Source organism: Mauremys mutica, unplaced genomic scaffold (genome assembly GCF_020497125.1).
Source record: "Mauremys mutica isolate MM-2020 ecotype Southern unplaced genomic scaffold, ASM2049712v1 Super-Scaffold_100391, whole genome shotgun sequence".
In the NCBI taxonomy this organism is placed as follows: Eukaryota; Metazoa; Chordata; order Testudines; family Geoemydidae; genus Mauremys; species Mauremys mutica.
In genome coordinates this window covers 79,896-90,264 of record NW_025423327.1, presented here as the reverse complement: position 1 = coordinate 90,264, position 10,369 = coordinate 79,896, and the positions used below count along the sequence as shown (strand labels likewise).

At 47.2% G+C, this 10,369-nt stretch overlaps 3 non-coding genes across 3 annotated transcripts; 1 reads left to right on the top strand and 2 right to left on the bottom strand.

The window, feature by feature from the left end:
• Positions 1–204: 204 nt before the first annotated feature.
• On the bottom strand, positions 205–276 carry TRNAA-UGC. Its single transcript has one exon. It is a non-coding gene; the product is annotated as a tRNA-Ala (tRNA).
• A 487-nt stretch (positions 277–763) lies between these two features.
• Positions 764–836, bottom strand: TRNAE-UUC. The gene has a single exon. It is a non-coding gene; the product is annotated as a tRNA-Glu (tRNA).
• A 5,354-nt stretch (positions 837–6,190) lies between these two features.
• On the top strand, positions 6,191–6,264 carry TRNAT-AGU. The gene has a single exon. It is a non-coding gene; the product is annotated as a tRNA-Thr (tRNA).
• Positions 6,265–10,369: the final 4,105 nt, after the last annotated feature.

Sequence of the window (10,369 nt, the reverse complement as noted above, 5' to 3'; positions counted from 1 at the left end):
TTCTCATCTACCCTTGTCCCAAGCAGCACAGCAGGTGGGAATCTTACATGTACTGAGGTGACTTAGGAGCAGAAACCCCCCACAAGGACCTTCCATGCAATTGGCACTTGCCCCTCACTGAGCAGGATTAAAACTCCTGCAGGGAGACAGCTGGGCCACATCCCCTCTGGGCATGAGCAAAGTAGCAGAGTGAAAAGAAGAACCTGGAAATGCTGGGGATTGAACCCAGAACCTCATACATGCAAAGCATGTGCTCTACAACTGAGCTACATCCCCAGCTGGGCTGGAAGTTACACTCAGAGCTGTCCTATTCCCAGAGCATCCAGTGGCCTAAGAGCAGCATGGGGGACACATTCCCTGCTCTGAGGGCCAAACCTGCTGTCCTGAAGGCTGCTGGTTCTTAGGGTCACTGAGAACTGATAGAACTGCACTCATCTGGGATTTAACAAATTGTCTTCCATGGAGCAGGGCCAGATCCAGTGTTTTTGCCACCCCAAGTGGAAAAAAAAATAAAAAAGCTGCAATCAGTGGCAGCTCTACCTCTGCTGCTTTTGGCCACAAGTCCTTCCCTCTGAGAGGGACGAATTGCTGCTGAAGCCTCCCCTTTCCGTTGACCACCCCACAGACCTGCTTGCTGTGCTGGTGCCTGGAGCCAGCCCTGCCATGGAGACACTGGGAAGATGGGGGGAATCAGGAAAATACCAGGGATTTGTTTATGTTGTAAGTGAAGAATAATTGAAACAGTTTTGGTTTAAAGTCACTTTTCCACTGACAGGGAATTGAACCCAGGCCTTGGCAGTGAAAGTGCCAAATCCTAACCACTAGACCACCAGGGAAGAGCAGATGATGATGATGCTGTTTTTCTTCTTACTTATGTGACATTTTTTTAGGCTACTTTCTATCCAATTTCTGAAGCTGCGCCATTGTCCATTCCCTGAGGGGCTAAGAGCAGAAAGTGCAGGAATCCCTGTACCCATGGTCACAACCTGAGACCAACCCAAGCCACTGAAACAAACACAAATCATGCTTCCTCCAGCAGGATCACAGAGCAACACAAAGAAACCCCATCAGGAACAATCCTCCTCTGCCTTCATTTACCCCATTGCAACCCTCTCAGCAGCCGACTCTTGCGGAAAGTATCAGAGGGGTAGCCGTGTTAGTCTGGTTCTGTAGAAGCAGCAAAGAATCCTATGGCACCTTATAGACTAAGATGTTTTGCAGCATGAGCTTTCGTGGGTGAATACCCACTTCTTCGGATGCAAGCAGTGGAAATTTCCAGGGGCAGGTGTGTATATATAAGCAAGCAAGAAGCAAGCTAGAGATAACGAGGTTAGATCAATCAGGGAGGATGGGGCCCTGTTCCCGCAGCTGAGGTGTGAAAACCAAGGGAGGAGAAACTGGTTCTGTAATTGGCAAGCCATTCACAGTCTTTGTTTAGTCCTAAACTGATGGTGTTAAATTTGCAGATGAACTGGAGCTCAGCAGTTTCTCTTTGGAGTCTGGTCCTAAAGTTTTTTTTGCTGTAGGATGGCCACCTTAAAATCTGCTATTGTGTGGCCAGGGAGGTTGAAGTGTTCTCCTCCAGGTTTTTGTATATTGCCATTCCTAATGTCTGATTTGTGTCCATTTATCCTTTTCCTTAGAGACTGTCCAGTTTGGCCGATGTACATAGCAGAGGGGCATTGCTGGCATATGATGGCATATATTACATTGGTGGACGTGCAGGTGAATGAACCGGTGATAGTGTGGCTGATCTGGTTAGGAAAGGACACTGAGCTGATAGGAGCTCTGGCACAGAGACCCCTCCCCTTTCATCGCTCTGGGAAGTTCTGACAGCTGAGCCTGCTGCTCTGCTCCGGCAGCCAGGAGCAAATCACTGCCGTGGATGCTGCTCTCTCCCACCCTGTGAGCACAGAGCAGGGTGGTGGGAACTTCCTTACAAAGCGGGGAGGGGCACAGGCATCTGAAAGTGACACCCCCATGACACCCCTTCCCTCAAGGAGGCTCTTACCGTCTAAATAGGGACGTCTGTTTTCTAGTAAAATCACTAAAAGGGAAGGAGAAAACTCAAAAGAGGTTCCTCCTGGTGCTCACGTCCGTGAACCCGAATACTCTCTCAGTCCTCAAAGAGAGACCTGGAGAAGGAGACTTCCTGAAGCAAAGTCACAGGGGTCTCTGAGGTTTCCCTGGCTCCTCGCCCCTGTCCTGCCTGGCTGATGTCAGCATCTCTCTGTGAGGTCACCACCTCCCTACCACCTTTGACCAATAGCCTGAGGTCCTGCAAAAGGCCTTTGTGATGTCACTGCCAAACCCCTCCCTTGCTGTGCTAATGTCCTGCCCCTGGCCAGGCACTGTGGAGGTTTGAGCTACTCCCTGTGGATCACCCCACTCAAGAAGCATTCATTCTAGGAAGCAAGCCAGCTAGACAGGAAAACATCAGACGCTGCTCCCAATACTACACTCAGTTTTTTCAGAAATTAGTCGACTTTATGGCCAGAAGAGACCATTAGAGCATCTAATCTGACCCCCTGCATATCACACACCTCCTGTATGACACAAGAGCTACTTTTGGGGCAAACACATCCCAGAAAGGCATCTAGTCTTCATTAAATGATATCAAGAGATGGTGAATCCACCTCTTTCCTTGGTAGCTTGTTCCTGTGGTGAAACATCCTCGCTGTTGAATTTTTGTGTCTTAGTTGTAATATGAATTTTTCTCTTTTCACCTTCCAGCCATTGGGTCTTGTTATGTTTTTCTCCTGCTAAATTCAAGAGTCCTTTAATAGCCAATCTTTTCTCTCCATTAAGGCCCTTCAACACTTCAATGAAGTCACCTTTCAATCTTCTTTTGATATGCTAAACAGGTTGAGGTCTTTCAGTAGCTCCCTAGAAGACATTTTTCTCCAGCCCTCAGAACATTTGGTGGCTCTTTGCTGCCCCAGCTCCAGTTTCACAACATCTTTTTCAAATGAGGACACCAAAACTGGAGGCAGTATTCCAGTAACAGTCTCACTGATGGCGTGTCACCTCCTGTGACGTTATTGACATAATCTGTAACTGTATAGATCACCGTTGCAACCACTGTTCTATATTTGCAGCCAATATTGTAGAAAGGTTGTTGTGTAAGGGGTCTATGGAGAGGTTCTGATTGGCTGATTATAATGATGCTATCTCTAGATGTGTATCATTTTTGTAGTTGACGTTATGAATATTGGCTCTATGCTGCCCGTATTTCAAACTTGTGCTCTGCTTCTGGGGAACACCCCAGCCATACAAGTTGGTGTCAGTTCTGCCTAGCCTGCTTGATGGCCCATTAAGGACCATCAGCTACACAATTGACCCACTGAGAGAAGGCAAATACCGCTGGAGGGACTTTGCTACAAACTGAAGCTCTACAAAGGACTGAATGACCCATCCCAGCTATGGATGTACTCCAGAGACTTGATTTGGACCTGCAGATTTTGCTGCGGAAGCTGTGCGGCTCTGTTCATGATGGCCAAGAGATGGCAGGGAATTGTTGCCTTCTGTAGCTTCCACGGGAGCCCAGCACAGACAATCTGGAGAAATTGTTGGAAGCTGTGAGGCTCTGTTCACGATGACCGAGAAATGGCGCGAAATGATTAGATGAAAATGTAGATAGAAAGAGGAGAGGACATTTGAAGTGGATTCAACATACCAGGAGACAGTTGGTGCACTGTGCTGCACCATATGCTGGCAACATGGCGTCTGCCGTAGCTTTCACGGAGGGAGGAGTGAGTGACGGCACACACCCAGAAACACCTGTGAGAATATTTTTGCCCCATCATGTACTGGGAGCTTAACCCACAATTCCAATGGGTGGCAGAGACTGTGGGAACTGTGGGATAGCTACCACAGTGCAATGCTCTGCCACTCGATGCAGCCTCGGTACTGTGGACGCACTTCCCCGAATTCACACGCTTTAGTGGGGACACATAACATTGAATGTATGAACTCGATTCAGGAAATTCGAATAAAATAACTTTGGGGCACTTCGGCGGCGGGTCCCGGAGCGGAAGGACCCCCCCGCTGCCGAATTGCTGCCAAAGTGAAAGAATCTCCGGGGGCCTGGGTCCCACGAGAGTTTTCCGGGGCCCCCAGAGTTAGTGAAGGACCCCACTCCAGGAACCCCAAAAAACTCTTGTGGGGGCCCCTGCTGGGCCCAAGGCAAATTGCTCCACTTACCCTCCCCCCTGGGTGGCCCTGATGGGACCTGGAGCTACTGTTATTTCAGGACTCCTGTGAGACCCTCAGATGGTTGGTTTGCACTCTGCTGTCATTGCTTCTCTCTCAGGACTCTCTCTCCTCCTCTCTCTCTGCTGCTCTCCTCCCCTAGACATTGAACCCAGCCCTTGCTGCTGCCAACGCCAACTGGCAGAATGGCCTATAAGTCCCCTGTCTGATGGGAGACCAATGCATGTGGTCGGCCATAAGCAATATGATATTTTCTGTCTTATTCTCTATCCCTTTCTTAATGATTCCCAAGATTCTCTTTGCTTTTTTGACCGTCGTTGCACACTGAGTTTTCAGAGAACTATCCCCAGTGACTCCAAGGTCTCTCTTGAGTGGCAACAGCTATTTTTGGCCTCGACATTTTATATGTATAATTGGGATTATGTTTTCCAATGGGCATCACTTTGCATTTATCAACAAATCTACCATTTTGTTGCCCTTTCACCCAGTTTTGTGAGCTCTTTTTGTAACCCTTTGCAGGCTGCTTTGGACTTAAATTTCCTGAGTAGTTTTGGATCATCTGCAAATTTAGCCACCTCGCTGTTTACCCCTTTTTCCAGATCATTTATGAATATGTTGAATAGTACTTGTCCCAGACCCCCTGGGGGACACCACTATTGACCTCTCTGCATTTTGAAACCTGACCATTTATTCCTACCTTGTAACTAGTTATTTACCCATGAGAGGACCTTCCCTCTCATCCCATGAGAGTGTAACAGAGCAGAATAGGGCTTCCTTGGGAGGGGGAGTGAACTGAGAATACATCAGGGGGTTGTGCACATTTATTGTCCTGGTGAAAAAGTGTGTCTGATACTCAGTCTTTGCTGCGCCTGCCGGCTGTGACTGCTGAGGACATTTTCCTTCTCTGCTCCAGGGTCTCTCTTCTGCCAGATTCTCAGCAAGTCAGGCCCCCTGCAGACTATGGCAGAGCAGTTTGGTAATAGGCTGCAGGACTCAGCATGTAAGAATGTAGCTGCTGTAGCACCTTGACTGTCCATGGGCCAAATCCTGCAGCCCTGGCAGCCCAGGATAACCTCCCACTGCTGGTGATGGGAATTGAGCCTTTGTAACTAGCTGCTGGTACCTGCGGTCTCAGCTACGGATTAAACTGTTGGCAAACACAGCTTCAGCCAAAGAAGTGAAGGATGTAAGTGAAAGAGCAAAGCTGGCCATCCGGGGAGCTGCTGCAGTCCCATCACCACAGCTGGAAGGGAGAAGAGGAAAAACTCCCTAAAGTGCTGGGAGCAGCCCTGAGAAAAGGAAGTTTGTCAGTGAGATCAGTAGCAATAACTATGAAATGAAGGAGTGCTTTCTCCTCTGTGCCGACATGGTTGAATTGTGTTACTGTACTGTGAGATAAAGCTTTAAAATATCCTGCTCTAATTTCAGGATGGGTCTGTAACCATAATCAGTCTCTGTGGGAAGTGGCCTCTAGATAGTGATCTTTGGGAAGAGCTGGATGAAGAGCCTTCCTACTCACCAGGAGATCCTGGCTTGGCCAGCCAGTTCTTCCTTGCTGAACCTGGCTTGTCTGTCAGGCTCCTTTCTTTTATTTTATTTCTTCTCATGAAAAGAAAAGACCTTAATGCACAATCCTTGTAAGTGCTTGTTCAAGACACAGAGACCCTTCCTTGCAGCTAAGTCTTAGAAAGTGTTAAATGGTAAGTCTGGAGCTGATGGAAAGGTTACCATGACTCAAAGCTGAGCTGAAGTTGCTGTGACTGAAACACAGAGCACTAATCAGTATCTGATCACAGCAGCTTGTGGGAGAAGCGCATGTTAGAAGCCCTTTGTCAACTCAGCTGTGGCTTTCTGTGCACTGAGCCAGCCTGCTCAAGGTCGGCAAGTCTTGATGGAAATGAGCAACATTTTTACTTTGGAATTTGAAGGTTTAGTCTTGGACCATCAAGTGGAATGGTTGCAAATGTTTTTTGGGGAAGGCACCATGACTTAGTAGGCTAAAGCACCTGTCTAGTAAACAGGAGATCCTGGGTTCAACTCCCAGTGGTGCCTTGTTCTATAGCTTTTGTCTCCTCTGCTCACATTTTCCTGTGCCTTCCTAGGAAACAGAAGAGACCTCCCTTGACAATCCAAGTAATTGCTTGTGAAGGAAAAGGATTTCTTTCCAGCAGAGCGTTGGAGAGAATCAAATCCTCAGTCTGGTGTTGATGAAAAGGCTATTGGCATTGGCAAGGAGGTTGCTCCGGCTGCAATTTGCTGTGACAGGAGAGCCTGTGTCATGCGCCCATGCGATTCGCTGGGGATATCTGTGCACAGAGCCCCTTCTAGAGGGTTCTCTGCAGGGCTTGCAGGAAATGGAGAATGACTGTCCTTTCACTTTTCATGTTATTGTTGATGAAAAATGGAGCAGTTCGGGGAGAAGTCCCAGAGCGTGGCACCATGGCAGAACCTGCCAAGAGAGCTGCTGGATAAAGAGCAGATTCAGGATCCAGCATCCAGTGCTGCCTTGCTGAATGTGCCTCCTCTTGTCACCTTTTGGTCAATCTTTTTTGTTAACGGAGAAGCCCGACTCTGGCTAGCCATACAAATGCTTGCAAAAGAAACGGGTCTTTTTGCTGACAACTGTCAAAAGGAGGCTTTGGATAAACATGGAAACAAGGTCAAGGTCACTGTAACTCATCTTGCATGTGCAGCTGTTGAAGCTACAAGGCAGAGCACTAAGCACAGTATTACCACGGCTGGTCACAGCAGGGTCTCTGTGTGGTGGGATCCGCGGGGTACAAGCCCAAACTGTGGAACTGCTCTGTCCTCTTATTTCTCCAGCCTGGGCTGTGTCTTACAATGCTGCACTAGTGACAAGCAGCAAAACCCCCTCCATGTGCTGTGATGACTCAGCCAACAACATGCAGCAATGCATCCAACTAAGTTGCATGAATGCTCTAGAAGCCACTCCTCAATTATACATAGAGGGACACCAACATATTTCCCCAGCCCTCAGCCTTGCACCTCAGAAATGTACCATCTTACACTGCTCAAAACCTCTTGAAAAGTGCAAGCTCATTAATTAATTCACCACTTCCTCAAAAAGAAAGTGAATATGCACCAGCCTTTTTAATCTGAGCAGCTTTCCCAAGCACTTTGGACAATTTCACAAGTAAGTATAAAACATTAAAATAAGTTTATTAACTACAGAAAGATAGATTGTAAGTGATTATAAGTGTTAGGCAGAGAGGTCAAAGTTGGTTACATAAATGAAAATAGAATCTCAGTGTGACATTCTGTACCTTTGGGGGAGCGGCTGTAACCCCCATATTCCTCATTTTCATATAATCATGATCTTACATATAGAACATGACTTGTAAGGTATCAGGGGAAAGGATATGATCCGCTAAAAGTCATTTCTCTATCCATCTATGTATACCATTCATGCATATGAAGTTATGAGAATTGTGCAGTATGGTTGTCACTATGCTGTAAGTTGGGGGAATCAGCCATCACCTGCATGAGGCCACACACGGGGAATTGCTCAACCTTGGTTGGAGAGATGCAGTGATGCTCACCTGACTCTGAAGAGGGCCACAAAGCCAATGGGGAAGGAAGGACATGATAAAAGGAGAGACATTTGCCATGCTTTATCTCTCTCTTCCACCTCCACCTACAGACACCACCACACCAAGCGACTGAGGAGCTGATCAAAGGGGAGACCCCGGCTGAAAAGCAACCAGCCAGCCTGTGGTGAGAAGCATCTAAGTTTGTAAGGGCACTGAAAGGGTTAAGATCAGCTTAGAATGTGTTTTGTTTTATTTCACCAAAACAGTGAGGAGTCTGGTGGCACCGTAAGGACTAAGAGATTTATTTGGGCATAAGCGTTCATGGGTCAAAAACCCACTTCTTCAGATGCATGGAGTGAAAACTGCAGATACAGGCATAAATATTTATTGGAACATGACATGAAGGGACCTTACAAGGGGAGAACCAGTGTTGAAGGCCAATTCAGTCAGGGTGGATGTGGTCCACTGCCAATAATTGATGGGGAGATGTCAATACCAAGAGAGGGAAAATTGCTTTTGTAGTGAGCCAGCCACTCCCAGTCCCTATTCAAGCTCAAATTAATGGTGTTAAGTTTGCAAATAAATTGTAACTCTGCAAATTCTCTTTGAAGTCTGTTTTTGAAGATTTTTGAAAGGCTACTTTTAAATGCTAATGAATGTGAATGTGTGAATGTGTTAGTGAATGTGTAAATGGATTATTGCTTGTGCAAGTCCCGTATGGTCTAGTGGTCAGGGTTCCTGTTTTTTACCCAGGTGGCCTGGGTTCAATTCCCAGTGTGGGAAAAGTCCAGAGCTTTTGCTCAGAGGGGAGGCAGGAAATGAAAAGAATGGGAAGGGATCCTGCCAGCAGGGGAGTTGGACAGTGTTCAGAGGGGATCCCAGAAGTGGGGATGGGGGGCAGATGTCTGAAGGGAGATCAGGGAAGGATCCCAGCTGTATGGGAAGTTGATACTCTGGAGAGCACAGGCCTGGCATGGGGAGTGGGAAGAGTGACTCTGTCCCTTTAAACTCACCATCAGCAGACTTGGCAGGACTTGAAGAATTACGTATTTGTTGGTGAATGTCAATTTCTGTGTAAACACACGACCCAATGGCAAAATATTTCCATCAATAATAATCAAAATTGATAGATGGGCAAAGTAAGAAACATGCTGCCTGAGAACTTATCCTGTTCTAATCCTATAGGGGTCCCTTCTGCCTTAGGCACCACCATGTGGGTGTTTCATTTCCCTCCCCATTTTCACACAGAGACACAATTTCCTTTACATGGATCCATGAACAGCAAAACCTCCCTGTGTCTCAGGGAGCCCTGATGGGACCCTTCTCTCCAGTCCTTCCTCATCAAGCAGCTCAGTGGATGGGAATCTTAGAGTCCCCATGGTGCTTTACAGATGTGAACACAAAGAGACACTTGCAGCTACGTAGAATCATAGAAGATTAGGGTTGAAAGAAACCTCAGGAGGGTGTTTCATTGCACTGGAGACGTAGCCTAATGTTATGTCTACACTGTGATTAACACACCGAGGGCACCTGTCCCAAAGCCTGGGTCAGCTGACTCAGGGTTATGGGGCTCGGGCTGCAAGACTATAAAATTACAGTGCAGACAAACGGGCTTGAGCCCAGCCTCTGAGGCCCCATGAGGGGTGAGGGATTCTGAGCCCAGGCTTCAGTGTGAACACAAATATCTGCACCACAGTTTTTAGCCCCTCAGCTTTACGTCCAGGAGCCCAAGTCTGATGACCGAGGCCAGCCCTGCTGTCATCTTTATCCCAGGAGAGATGGACTCTAAGGGTACGTCTCCATTGCAGTGTAAGCCCAGGTGTGGCACGCTGTGCTCAAAACAGCACCTGGAAGCCCCATATTCACCACTCTCATATAATGATGAGATGGTTTGTACAAAGTCTGCCTCGTGAGGTGTCATTTCAAAAGTCTTGATCTGTTGAACATTAATATCGTGTTGGATTGTGTGTGTAGCATTGGTTGGGAAGTTATGAAGTTTGGTCTGTGTGTGTTACTGAGATATGTTATGAGGTTGGGAAATGCCCCACACCAGCCTTTCAGATATGACAATGGAGGCGCCAGACTCGCTGCTGGCCCACTGAAGATATCCACACTCCCAAGGACTATCCCAGGAACCGTGTACAATGCAGACTTCTCCGAGATAGCACAGCGACAATGGACACTGCTTGACTCACATGGTAGCAAAGGAGCTTCCTAGCAAGTTTCAGTTTGGGGAATTTTATTTTCGGAGTCAGTCCTTGCCAAGGGAAGCAGGGAGAAAATGTTTGAGTTGCCTCCTTCAGAACAGCTTGGCCTAGACACTAGCTCTGGTTCACTGCTCTGGCCTTGCTCGGGTCGATGGTATTTTAATAATTTGGGCAGGTCCCAGGGTGTTTGGGGGAGATGATGAGGATGTTCCCTTTTGAGATAAAAACTAAGAAATACAGCACTAGAGAATTTTTTTTAAGAAATCTGGGATTTAGACATTTTATTTAAAGCAAGGGAGTTCTGAGTTTCTGTTTGCAAGAAGCAACATTGTTTGATCTGTCACTGTACCAAAAGGCAACATGGTTGTCTACAAAGGAGGGATGATGACTAAATGCATC